General features: G+C 38.8%; 1 pseudogene; it reads left to right on the top strand.

The window, feature by feature from the left end:
• Positions 1-11,889: 11,889 nt before the first annotated feature.
• On the top strand, positions 11,890-13,935 carry LOC137614493 (piggyBac transposable element-derived protein 4-like; annotated as a pseudogene).
• The last annotated feature ends 347 nt before the right edge of the window (positions 13,936-14,282 follow it).

The raw sequence follows: 14,282 nt of genomic DNA on the forward strand, positions 1-14,282 counted from the left end.
ACAATAAATTTTGTAGAAAATAGATCTTAATCAAATATAACTATTTTAATAGGAACTCCATTTTAAGCAGCATGATAAGTAGGTGATGACCGATGTGGTAACGTCTCTGACTATTCAACCCCTGACTGGGGTTCGAGTCACGCTCAAACTCGTAACTTTCTTTAGTCGCTGCATCCTCACCATCCTTGTGAACCAAGGAGGTGGGTCTGGGGGAGCCTATAGGTCTATCTATTGAGTCATCAGCAGTCATTTCCTGGCACTCCTTAGTCCTAGTTTGAGTAGAGAGGGGCTTGGGCGCTGATCATATGGACATTGTCCTACTTAATCGGGAAATGTCACTGTCCCTTGCTCCTGCCATTCATGAGCAGTCTTCTAAACATGCCATTTCATTCTTTAATTCTGACCTATTTTCACCCCTGGACAGGTACGATGGGTCGTACGCGACCCCGAGTGTATATAAAAAACATGTTTTTCTCGCGTGACTCACCCCTGTGACCGAATTTCTGGGTGATCGACCTGCAGCGGGTCACTAGCCTACACGCCGAAGTTGGGTCCAGACGTGCTTCATTGTAGCTGTTCGCCTTCCTACTTTTCTGAGACGCCCCGGGGTCGAGCTCGACCGAATATACCTGAATCAGGTAAGTTACATAATTATCAAAGTTATTACGTAGTAAGAAATAGTCGTAGAATAGTGCAACTTGTATAGGTTTGGCTACCACGTGCATTTTTTTTTTTTGTAGCTGAGATGACGTATATCACCACGAGGCCCCTTTTTCCTCGAATGCCACTTTTTCAGTTTTTTGCATTTTTTGGCTAAGTCATTTTTCCGTAAGAAACTGGCAAATAGTGTCGAAAAACTTTTATTTTTTTAGTGTTTGAAAGTGTGTCTAGATGATCTGGCTACCCATGCCTGGCCTTGTTTTTGCCAGATATGCCGTATATATTGATATGGGTTCGATTTTCCTGCGATTGCCAATTTCTTGTTTTTTAAATTTTTTGCAAAGTTATTACGTAGTAAGGAATTGTCAAATAGTGTTGATTCATTTAGATGTTTATTTGTCGGAAAGTGTGCCTTGATGGTTTGGCTACCACGTGCATGATTTTTTTTTTTAGCTGAGATGCCGTATATTAGCATATTGCCCATTTTTCCTCGAATGCCCCTTTTTCAGTTTTTTGCATTTTTTGGCTAAGTAATTTTTCCATAAGAAATTGGCAAATAGTGTTAAAAAACTTTTATTTTTTTAGTGTTGGAAAGTGTGTCTAGCTGATCTGGCTACCCATGCCTGCCTTTTTTTTTCCAGATATGCCGTATATATTGCTATGTGTTCGATTTTCCTGCGATTGCCAATTTCTGTTTTTTTTTTTTTTTTCATTTTTTTGCAAAGTTACTACGTAGTAAGGAATTATCAAATAGTAATGATTCATTTAGATGTTTATTTGTCGGAAAGTGTGCCTTGATGGTTTGGCTACCACGTGCATGATATTTTTTTTAGCTGATATGCCGTATATTAGTATGTTGCCCATTTTTCCTCGAATGCCCCTTTTTCAGTTTTTTGCATTTTTTGGCTAAGTCATTTTTCCGTAAGAAACTGGCAAATAGTGTCAACAAACTTTTATTTTTTTTAGTGTTGGAAAGTCTGTCTAAATGATCTGGCTACCCATGCACGACATTGTTTTTTGCCTGAGATATATTGGTATGGGATCCATTTTCCATCGAATGCGTATTTCTAATTTTTTCTAATTCTTTGCAGTTATCAAAATGGCAAGCAAAAAGTATTCCTTGGGCATCGATGCCATCAATCAACTATTAGAAAAGCTTGATAGTGATGTTGAGGATGGTCTGGAGATAGATGACGTCACTGACGATGAGTATTTGGATGTGGGGGAGTTGGAGCATGAAGTGAGGGAGGAAGAAGAGAAGGCAGATGATCCGGAAATTGTCGCCTTAGGGAATGGGGATGGCGAAGACGACGACGATGAGGGGGAGGTAGTGGGGGTTGAGGGTTCTGCTTCTGTTGTTGTGAGAGCCAGCACAAGAACAACAACTTCCCCTATGCCATCAACATCAAGTGGACAGCCCGCAGCACCAGTACGTCGCCTCACCCCAGTGGAGGAGAGGAGAAGGGGTGAACTACAGCCAGCCAGGGGGACTCCTATCACCCAGATTCAATCTGATTCCATTCAAGGCCGTGATGGTACTGTCTGGCATAAAAACCCAAATCCCACCCTCCCCCATATACTCACACCACGGATTGAGCCTGGAGGTTGTGGAGGATTTATTTTTTGTTTTATTTTATTTTTGGTTTTGCCAAATCCTGTGTGTGAGAGAGAGAGAGAGAGAGAGAGAGAGAGAGAGAGAGAGAGAGAGAGAGAGAGAGAGAGAGAGAGAGAGAGAGAGAGATATTGTGTTAGCGAGCGAAAGTAGTTAGGTTAACAATCGTTTGTGGTGAGAAAGACTGTTGGTTTAAATGAGATTGTTTGTTTACATTTTTTAGTTAGGTTACGACAGTGGTGAATGTTTCGGAGCGAATGCTTTTTTTGATTGACTGCGTCCTGAAGCAGTTGTGTGGTTGAATGCTGGATTATTATTTTTTTAGACCAGCGTGAAAGTGTTTTTTTTATTTTCTGAGTAAGTACAGTTTTGTTTATCTTTGCTTATCGTGATTGTGAATGATAGGAACAATTTATTATTTATCTTTGATTATAGTGCGATAGTTCAGTTAGCTAGAAGTGTTCGTAAGTGTTTTTCTTTTTTATTTTGGCAGGCCGTGATTCCTCCTTTGGGAGAGAGTTCCTCGAGTGTTTACTTGATTGTTGACGACTTGGCCTGTAACAGAACTTGATACGATTGCTCAGATTTATTTTGTTGACGACCTGGACTACGATTATGATTATGATTTGATTGCTCTTAACGATTTTATTGATATTGATGCCATAATGACCCCGCCCGTATGAAGGAATTTCTGTCTGGACCACTGATGAATAAGATTGTGATGATGATGATAATGATGACTATGTTTAATTAACCCAGATATAGGAAGTGAGTGTGGTAGTTGGACTCGGGGTATTACCGGTTGCCAATAAGTTGTGGCAGTGGGCTGTGAAGGTCTCTGGGGCCTTGTATAGACAACGGTGTCCACATACTGTGATTTATTATTTTAATTGCGTTTTTTGTACTGTTTGTGAATGGTGTCGGTGTCGGGTTTGTGAGGGTTATTTTGAGTATTGGCGACGGTGTCCGTGGTCACACATATATTTACAGAATATTTTGTTTATGAAGATTTAGGTTTGGTGATTTGTTTGTCTGTCTTTAGTATTAAGGTTTCGTGAATGACATTATTTTGGTTTTTTGAATATTTTAAGTGATTGTTATAGTTAGTAAGAAATATATAGTTTTAAGGATATGTTTTGTTTTGTTTTGTCCTTATGTCTAAGAGTCTGGTTTTAGATAACGTAAGGGGAAAGTTTGTTTTGTGGAGACATTTGTCAGCTAGAGTGATTCAAGGGTGTGGGGGTTGTTTGTGCAACATCCCGCCACATTATTTTGGCGCCCGAACAGGGACAGTCGAGGTGGGATTGAACCAGACTCTTTCACAAAGGTTATATTTAGGATTTAGATTTAAGGTTAACGACAATGGAAGGTAAATTAAAGGCTTTGGAGGAGGAATTGCGGCATTATAAAGAACGGGAGCAGATGTTGATAGTTGAGAAAGAGAGGTTGCTAGTAGAGAATGAGAGGTTGAACTGGGAGAATGAGGCGATGCAGAAGGAGCTTAAGGAGTTGAAGGGAACTGTAGAGAAAGTGGAAGAATGTTTTGAGATGAGGATGAAAGAGAATGAAGAACGAATGGAGAAACGAATGGAAGATATGATGGGGCAAGTCATGGGGATGATGAAAACTATAATGGGTGAAGGTGCAGTCGGAGGAGTGTCCTCAGCTTCGGGTAATGGGTTGGTAGTGGAAGAGAAGGTTAAGGTAGGTGATAATGGGAAAGGAAGTGATAGTGATAGTAGTAATAGTGATGGTGATATTGAAGATAAGGGAATTAGGCATAGTAAGGATGAACAGAAAGGTGAGAGGAAAGATGAAAGGAAAGGTAAAAGTGATGTGAAGAAAGAGAAGAAAAAGTATCAGGTTGATAGCAAGGACGATCGTGAATGGGTGAAAGTGGTAAGTAAGAAAAAGGGTAAGAAGGGAATGGTTAAGGATAGGAATTTAAGTGTGGAAGTGGATTCATTATATTCGAATGAGGAAGAAGGTAACAGGGGAGTAGACAGTGATGATAGCAGTGAGAATGAACGTGATGTGTGTAAGACTGTGTTTATGAGAGAGGTACCTCGGTGTGAAAGGTTCAATGAGCATAGCAGTAGGGATGTATATGATTTTTTCAAGGAGTATGAGAGGTATTGTCAGGATAAGTATGGTGATAGTAAAAGAGTTTGGGCTAGGGAGTTAGGAGAATATTTGACTGGGTATTTGTTGACGATGTATGGAGTGATAATGAGTGTTGGGGACGTTGATTATGAAAGTGTGAAAACGAGAATAATTGAGCAGGTAAAACGTATGAAAGGGAGTGTTAAGTATAAGCGTAAGAATGATTTTGATGAGGCAAGGATGAATGCAGGAGAAGCGATATCAATGTACGTATGTAGGTTGGAAACTTTAGCTAGGAAGAAGTATGGGGATGAAGGTATAAATGAGAATAAGGAGTTAATGAAGAAGTTTTTGGCTACTGTACCCGAGAATGTGGCTGAGTTTGTTAATTTGAAACGGAAGGAGAAAATGAGGTGGACGAAAGAAAGATTGACATGGGATGATATTTTAGAGATAGTTGAGGATTACGAGTTGGATAGATGTATGAAAGAAAGTAAATCTGTGAGTGTAAGAACTGGAATGGAGGAAAGTATGCCAGAATTTGTTAGTTTTAGAGATGCTGTTATGAGAGGACCGATGAGGATAGCTGATAGTGTAGTAGATAGGAGTGTTAGGGCGAGTAATGTGGGAATACCTGTAAGGACAAATGAAGGGTTTAGGCAAGGGAATCAGGTTTGGAGAGATAGGAGTGCTAGTGCGCCGCAAGATAGGTCAGGTAGTTGTATCCGTGAAGAGAAGTGTTATAGATGTGGGAAAGTAGGACATAAGAAGAATGAATGTAGATGGGCTCTTGGTGCTTGTTTTGGATGTGGTGAGGTAGGGCATAGAATTAGCGAGTGCAAGAAAGAGAAAGGGGTAAAATGTTATCGGTGTGGTATGACAGGGCACATAGCGAGTGGATGTCGGAGTAATCGTACAAATGTGATTTGCGGTAATTGTGGTAAGGATGGTCATTATGCTAGAATGTGCAAGGAGCCACGGGGTAAGTGTACTGAATATGGTGCAGATGGGCATGTAGCTAGGGTATGTAGGAAGAAGGGAGTAAATCAGCCAGGATGTTCGGGAAACTAGAGTGTAAGAGGGTTCAGCTGGGTGAGTCCTCGTGTGTGTGCGGAGTGAATGTGATGCATGTTCGTGAAGGTTTACTACATGAAGACGTGATGGGCGAAAGAGCTTATGACTGCATGAGTGCAAAAGTAAATTTTAATGGAATAGAGCTAGTTGGTCTGATTGATACTGGTTGTGGTGTCAATTTAATGTTTAGGAATGCATACGATAAGGTAAGGGATGTGTGTGAATTTAGGGGGTGTAAAGGTGAAGTGAAAGGTATCGGTAATTTAAGTATGTCTGTGCAAGGAAAGTTACGAGGAAATGTTATGATTGGGGGGCTGATGATGGAAGATAATGATTTTTATGTGGTTGAGGGAGTAAATGACAAATACGATGTGTTGTTAGGTTATAACTTCTTGAAAAAATGCGGTATGATTGTACATCCTAGTGTAAATATGATAGAGATGAAAGTTAAGGGTAAATTTTGTGGGGAATTTTATTTGAATGAAGATGGTAGTGTATGTACGAAGGTATGGAAAGGTGTGCCGTTAATAGCAAAAGAAGGTGTTAAATTGTCTAAAGATGCGAGTGAGGTTGTCAGTGTAAAAGTTGCATGGCCGAATAGTCTGGGAATTGCCAATAGTGACAATTGTGAATATGTAGTGGAAGGTTCGGAAGCAAGTAATTTGGTGAAAGCAAGTGTGCATGTGTATGATGGTATTTTGAATTTGCAGGAGCCGAAGGTGTATGTGAGCTTGTTGCCGACTGTAAGGAGGAAGAGAATACGGGGTATACGTGAGGGTGATTGGATGGGATGTATGTATACGTTGGTCAATGTAGAGGATGAAAGGTATGTTAAATTGAGACGTGTTATGACGGGTAAGATAAAGCCGGATGACGATTGGGACTATGAAAGTTTGAAAGAAAGAATTAATGTAGATGAGAATATAAGTGAGGGGGAAAGGGAACAATTGTATAGGATGTTATGGGATAGACGGAGAGTTTTGAGTCGCGGTGACGAGGATTGTGGGGGATCAAAGCTGCCTGAATTTAAGATAGTTCTTAGTAATGATACCCCCATATATCAGCGTCCCCGACACTTTTCTCCGCCTATTGCCAGAGAAATAGAAGAGCAGTGCCAGGAGTTAGAGCAAATGGGTGTAATAGAAAGGAGTGAGAGTGCCTGGAATAGCCCTATTGTACCTGTAAGAAAGCCGGATGGAAGTTTACGGATGTGTATTGATTATAGGAAGGTGAATGAAGTAACTGTTAAAGAACGTTTTCCGATGAATGTAGTGTCTGACTGTGTGTATAAGATGCATGGTATGAAAGTTTTTACAAAGTTAGATTTAGTTAGGGGCTATTACCAGATGCCTCTGGCAGAGGGGAGCAGGCCCATTACGGCATTTTCAAATAGAAATTGTCATTATCAGTTTAAAAGATTAAGTTTTGGCCTTGCTAATGCGCCTGCTGCCTTCCAGAGGGCGATGAATGTAGTTTTGGCTGGGTTTGATAGACAGAAGGTGACTGTTTTTATTGATGATATTTTGATTGCTAGTGAGACTGTTGAGGAACACATGCAGTTGCTTGAAGCAGTATTAGAACGGTTGATAGAAGTTGGGGTGAAAGTTAAGCTTGAAAAGTGTACATGGTTGGCCGGGGAGGTGGAATTTCTTGGGCATGTGGTGAGTGAATCGGGTATAAGGAAGAGTGAAAAGTTTGTGAGCAAGGTGAGAGAGTTTCCACGTCCTCATACGGTGCGTGAGTTGAGAGGTTTTCTTGGGTTAATTGAATTTGGTCGGAAGTTTGTCAGAGATTGTTCGGGAATAGGGAAGCCTTTGAATGAGTGGACAGGTAAGAGAAATAGTACGAGACTGAAATGGGATGAGCGTATGATTGAAGCATTTGAAAACTTGAAAGAAGAGGCTGCGAGAGACGTCACTTTGGCCTTTCCCGATTATAGTGAACATGCGAATATGCTAGAGTTATATACGGATGCTAGTGGGATTAGTATGGGTGGTTTCTTGGTTCAAATGCAAAGAATAAACGGAGATGAACAGTTGAGAGTGATAGCGTATGTAAGTAAAGCATTTAATAAGGCTGAGCGAAAGTATTCCACGATTGAAAGGGAGTTGGCTGCGATAAGGTTTTGCGTGAAAGCGTTGAAGGTATTTTTGTATGGTGTGAAATTTATTGTGCGTACTGACCATCAGCCCCTAGTGTACATGATTAGGAAAGAGTCTGTGAATGCTAGAGTTGCGAGGACAATAGAGGATTTAAATGAATTTGACTTTAAACTAGAATATGTACCTGGGAGTAAGAACGTGATAGCAGATGCGATGTCAAGAATGCATGGTAAGATAGAAGAGAGTAGCGAGAATGATAGTAATTTTGAAAGGTTGCCGGAAGATTTAATGGTGGTACAAAGTTTTGAAGGTGATGACATGGTGTATAAATGTATTTTGTGTGGGTTAAATAAGGTTAAATTGAAGGGTTTGAATAGGGATATACCTGCTAGTATAGATGAGCTTAGAATGAGTGTTAGGAATGAAGTATCGAAAGAAATGGCATATAAGGAGGAGGATAGTATGCTTGAGGGTGAATTGTTATCAAAAGTATTGTTGGTAGTAAGTATGTTATATGGTGTCACTGTTTATTTGTATTTTGGGTGGAATCGTCCGATGCAGTACCGAGCAAATAAAGAGACTGAAAGGGAGTATATATTGAGGTTACAATGTAATGAAAGATGTTGCAAGTTGTTGAGTAAGAAGGAGGATTGTCCGAGTGATTTGAATCAGAATGGTATGAGCATAGAAGATAGCGAAGATGACCATGGGTGTGATAAGGATGACCCTATTGATAGGAGAGTAAACATTTGTATGCATGGTGTAAAAGGAAGAATGATGACGTATGTGGGTATAAATGAGAATGAATACTGTAGTTTAATTGATACAGGTGCACAAGTGTCATTAGTGAATATGTCTGTTATCAAGGAAATAGAGCGGTACAATTGGTTAGTGAAACGGCAATGCACGAGTGTGAGAATTCATGGGATAGGTAAAGGAAGTTTGCTAGTTTGGGAAGAAGTGCGTTTGAAAGTAAAACTGGGAAGTATGGAGGTGGAACATAATTTTATTGTAATGGGAGAGAATGAGATGCCTAGTTGTTTTTTGATAGGAATTGACTTTTTAAGATTGCATGATTTATCAGTTGATATTGGTAGTGGTTTGCTTCTGAAGAATGGATGTGAAGTAGTTGTGATAGAAGATAATAGTGTATTTATGGCGAATTTTGTTGGCATGGTTGATATTACGAGGAGTGAGGATGATCTACTGACTAAAGAGCAGGTGGAAGAAATGCAAGATGAATGTGAGGAAATTAAAAGGTTACGTGAATGTATGTTGAATAGTATTGAGGTAGAAGAATGGCCGTCTGATTTAGAGGTGTATAAGAAAGTTAGTAAGAGACTTATTGTGTGTAAGAATATTGTTTATTTTCTACATAAAGGAAAGGATGAAGATATATATGTTCCTGTGTTTCCAATGCATGCAGCAGTAAGTATGTGTATGTTAGTGCATGACAGATATGGGCATATGGGTAAGAATAAATTATGGGAATGCATGCGTGAGAGATTGTTTACACCTGGGTTGAGTCAGATATGTAAGGATGTAGCGACTACGTGTGAAGATTGTCAGAAAGGGAAGTATCAGAGAGTGCATGCTAATCCGCCTGTTTTGAGATTACGTATGAAAGAACCATTTGAGATGTTTGTGATTGACTGTGTTTCGTTGCCTGTGACTGTGAGAAGACATGTGGGAATGATTGTTATGGTTGATCACATGAGTAAATTTACCTATGCTATACCCATCAAGGATAAACGGAGCGAGACTGTTGCAAGAATGGTTGGTCAAGTGATGTTGCCGATGTGTGTGTGTAAGCCTGTGAGAATGTTAAGTGATAATGGCCCTGAGTTTGTTGGATGGGAGTTTGAGCAGATGTTAAGAGAATGGGGTATTGAACATGTGTATTCGACTCCTTATATGCCAAGTGCGAATGGGTTGGCTGAAAGGACTGTAAGAACATTAACTGAAATTTTGCGAATGATGAGTACATGTGGTAATGATTGGGATTTGTATGTTGGTAGAGCGTTGTGGGCTTACAATGCAACAGTGCATAAGAGTACGGGTATGTCTCCATGTAAGTTTGTTTTAAATTTTGAAAAGATAATAAGACCGAGGTTGGGTGTGTCGGAGGATGATAGAGATGTGTGGAGGAAAGCAAATAAGAGGTTTGAAAGCTTTAAAGTTGGTGAGAGAGTGATGAAAGAAGTAATTGAAAAGGGTAGAATGAATGTAAATAAGGTGCGTGATAAATTTGAAGGTCCCTATGATGTGTTAGAAGTTGGTTCGAGTGGATTAAGTTACGTTTTGGGTAAGTTGTGTGTGGGTGGTATTGTGGAAAAAATTAGGGCCCACCACAACCAGTTGCGTAAATGGAAAGAGGTACCTGAGTATATCCAAGAGAATGGGATGAGTAAATGGTTGAAAAGGAACAAGGGTGAACCTAGTATGTATGAGGACTTAGGTCTGGAAGGTAAACAGTTAGTGTTAGTAGAATATAAGAAAAGGAAGAATACAAGAGCTTTAAGTAAAGATGAAAGAAGGGGAAATTTTATAAGTAAAAGTGAGAATAGAAATAAGTATGACAAGGGTGTAAATGTGCAAGTGTGTATGGAAGATAAATGTGTTAATACAGATGAATCATGGCTGAGTATGAATGATACCTATAGTGTGTGTGGCTTTTCCTTAGGTGATGTAAAAGAAAGGATGACGAATGCGAGAGTGAGAGATAGGAGAATGATTAGTAGTATGAATGAATCTTTTACTAAAGTTGAGAATGTTTTTGATGAAATGGATGAACTGTTTACAGAAATGAGTGTAATTATAGGGCCAGATGAGAACGAGGTAGATATGATTGTACATGATATATTAGATGATAGGGATTTAGATAGGAATAGTGTTAATGTAGCGAATGATTGTGATAAGGAAGAAGTGAATGAGAGAGTATATGGAGGCCCAGTTACTCGGAGTAGAGGTCCCGTTCCCGACTGCGACTGGGTTATGAAAAAAATAATGTAAGTGTTGTGTGAGAAGGATTTGGCAAAGTAAGGGGGAAGGAATGTGGAGGATTTATTTTTTGTTTTATTTTATTTTTGGTTTTGCCAAATCCTGTGTGTGTGAGAGAGAGAGAGAGAGAGAGAGAGAGAGAGAGAGAGAGAGAGAGAGAGAGAGATATTGTGTTAGCGAGCGAAAGTAGTTAGGTTAACGATCGTTTGTGGTGAGAAAGACTGTTGGTTTAAATGAGATTGTTTGTTTACATTTTTTAGTTAGGTTACGACAGTGGTGAATGTTTCGGAGCGAATGCTTTTTTTGATTGACTGCGTCCTGAAGCAGTTGTGTGGTTGAATGCTGGATTATTATTTTTTTAGACCAGCGTGAAAGTGTTTTTTTTATTTTCTGAGTAAGTACAGTTTTGTTTATCTTTGCTTATCGTGATTGTGAATGATAGGAACAATTTATTATTTATCTTTGATTATAGTGCGATAGTTCAGTTAGCTAGAAGTGTTCGTAAGTGTTTTTCTTTTTTATTTTGGCAGGCCGTGATTCCTCCTTTGGGAGAGAGTTCCTCGAGTGTTTACTTGATTGTTGACGACTTGGCCTGTAACAGAACTTGATACGATTGCTCAGATTTATTTTGTTGACGACCTGGACTACGATTATGATTATGATTTGATTGCTCGTAACGATTTTATTGATATTGATGCCATAATGACCCCGCCCGTATGAAGGAATTTCCGTCTGGACCACTGATGAATAAGATTGTGATGATGATGATAATGATGACTATGATTAATTAACCCAGATATAGGAAGTGAGTGTGGTAGTTGGACTCGGGGTATTACCGGTTGCCAATAAGTTGTGGCAGTGGGCTGTGAAGGTCTCTGGGGCCTTGTATGGACAACGGTGTCCACATACTGTGATTTATTATTTTAATTGCGTTTTTTGTACTGTTTGTGAATGGTGTCGGTGTCGGGTTTGTGAGGGTTATTTTGAGTATTGGCGACGGTGTCCGTGGTCACATATATATTTACAGAATATTTTGTTTATGAAGATTTAGGTTTGGTGATTTGTTTGTCTGTCTTTAGTATTAAGGTTTCGTGAATGACATTATTTTGGTTTTTTGAATATTTTAAGTGATTGTTATAGTTAGTAAGAAATATATAGTTTTAAGGATATGTTTTGTTTTGTTTTGTCCTTATGTCTAAGAGTCTGGTTTTAGATAACGTAAGGGGAAAGTTTGTTTTGTGGAGACATTTGTCAGCTAGAGTGATTCAAGGGTGTGGGGGTTGTTTGTGCAACATCCCGCCACAAGGTCCTACCTCTGTCACGTTGGGCGCGAAGAGAATGTCCGACATTTTCTCGCTCTTTTTGGACGACCGCATGTTAGCCGAGATTGTTCTGCGTTCTAATGAACGCCTTGCCCTTTTGAGAAGTAATTATCATCAAAAGGGCAACGTTGCCCTTAGGGACATTGACCTGAGGGAACTGAAGGCGTTTAATGGAATTCTAATAATGTCGGCAGTGCGGTGTGACAACCATACATCCACTTGTGACATGTGGGACCTCACAGAGGGAAATCCTTTGAATAGGTGTACAATGAACGAGCGTCGTTTTACCCCGTTGGTGAGGGTTCTTCGCTTCGATGATTCGGCCACCAGAGCAGAGAGGGTGAAAAAGGATCGCTTCGCTCCCATTAGGTAGCCAATTGTCGAAGCAATTATAGCCCCGGGCCCCATCTCACTGTTGATGAACAGCGTGTCCCTTTTCGTGGTCGCTGTCTATTCAAGATGTATATTCCCAACAAACCAGCTAAGTAAGTAAAAATAATTTTTATTTTATATTTTCACACGTAATTATTGTTTCTTATTTATAATTTTTTTTTATTTATTATATATATTTATATATATATATATATATATATATATATATATATATATATATATATATATATATATATATATATATATATATATATATATATATATATATATATATATATATATATATATATATATATATATATATATATATATATTGTGAAGTAAAGAACTTGATATATGATTTATGTATCTAAAATATAATATATCATCTATTCTACCTCTATCTATCTCTATCTACCTATAACTTTGTTATTTATTTATCTGATAATTTCTCTTTTGTATTTGTGAATAATGTTTTTGTGTAATTATTATTATTATTATTATTATTATTATTATTATTATTATTATTATTAGTGATATAATTACCTGTTAATTTCTCTGTCGTATTTGTAAATGTTTTTCTTATGTATTTATTATTATTATTATTATTATTATTATTATTATTATTATTATTAATATTATTATTATTATTATTATTATTATATTTATTAGTAATATAATTGTATATTGTGTTATTTTTGTTATTTATTTGTTATTTGCTATCTTTTTCCTTTATTAGTTACTAATTCTATTTCTCTTCCTCTAGGTATGGTATCAAGCTTGTATTGGCGTGTGATGCCGATTCTCATTACATGTGTAATGGCCTTGCCTACTTGGGAAAGGACATGGTCAAGATACCAAAAGGAGCGACGCTTGGAGAAGTTTTTACGTCTGATTTTGTGGCACCTTTTCAGCGAAGTGGCCGCACAGTGACGACGGATAACTTCTTCACGACGCTACCGCTCGCCTTGTCACTCGCGGATAAGGACATGTATTTGTGTGGCACCATTCGCCAAAAGCCTTATATTCCTAAGGAACTTATGGAGAGGGTGCTTCCCCCAAAGGACTCAGTGCAGTGACAGTGTTCAATTACGAACACAATCTAACTCTACAGTGTCAGCAAATTAGTAGGACTAAGAAAGTGATGCTGTTGAGTTCCCTGCATCATGATCCGTCCAAGGTCGAAAAAAGGAAGACGGACATTCAGATGTTTTATAATGCGACCAAGGGAGGTGTAGATACATTCGACCAGATGTGTTCTATATCTAACTGTGTTCGTAAGTCACGACGCTGGCCTATGAGTCTCTTCTACGGGATATTGAATATAATAATGGTCAATTCTTATATTCTCTATACGCTCATGCCCTTCGCCAAGACAATGCCAAGGCGAACCTTCCTAAAGGAGATCGCCACCGAGTTGTGTTATCCCCAGGCAATACATCGGTATCAAACGTCACGCAAGTTGTCGAAGGGACTCCGTCAACTCATGGTGGATACCTTCAAGATTCCTGAGGCGGAACCAAGACTTCAAATTGCCTGTGGCCACATCAAGCTTCCTAAAAGGATTCGCTGTCATAGCTGCCCACCTAAGGACAACCGCAAGACAAACACTGCGTGTATCCGCTGCAGGAGTCCTGTTTGCCTGACGCATCAAACTGTCTTGTGTCCAAGGTGTACCTTAGAGTTATAGGTAAGTTACAACATGGAAATTTTGTTTACTTCTTGTTTGCTTGAATATCATCCAATTTTTTTAGCTAAAATATTATATTGTTTTACATTTTAATGTTTTTTTCGAATTTATTTCCCTTCAGAATTTTTTTGGGGGTCAGATTTCTAATTTTATAGTCGTAAAATAATCTTCAATCATCCAGAAACCCACCATAAAATTTTTATGTATATCCAAGAATAATTAGATTAGTAAATAACACCTTGAAATTGACATACCCTTTCTACATTTCAAGTGGCAGATTAGGGAGTCTGAGTCAGTGTGGTTGGCCGCCATTTTGTGGACATATCCGTAGCGTAAGTTGCCATATC

Source organism: Palaemon carinicauda, chromosome 20 (assembly GCF_036898095.1).
Source record: "Palaemon carinicauda isolate YSFRI2023 chromosome 20, ASM3689809v2, whole genome shotgun sequence".
Taxonomy (NCBI): domain Eukaryota; kingdom Metazoa; phylum Arthropoda; class Malacostraca; order Decapoda; family Palaemonidae; genus Palaemon; species Palaemon carinicauda.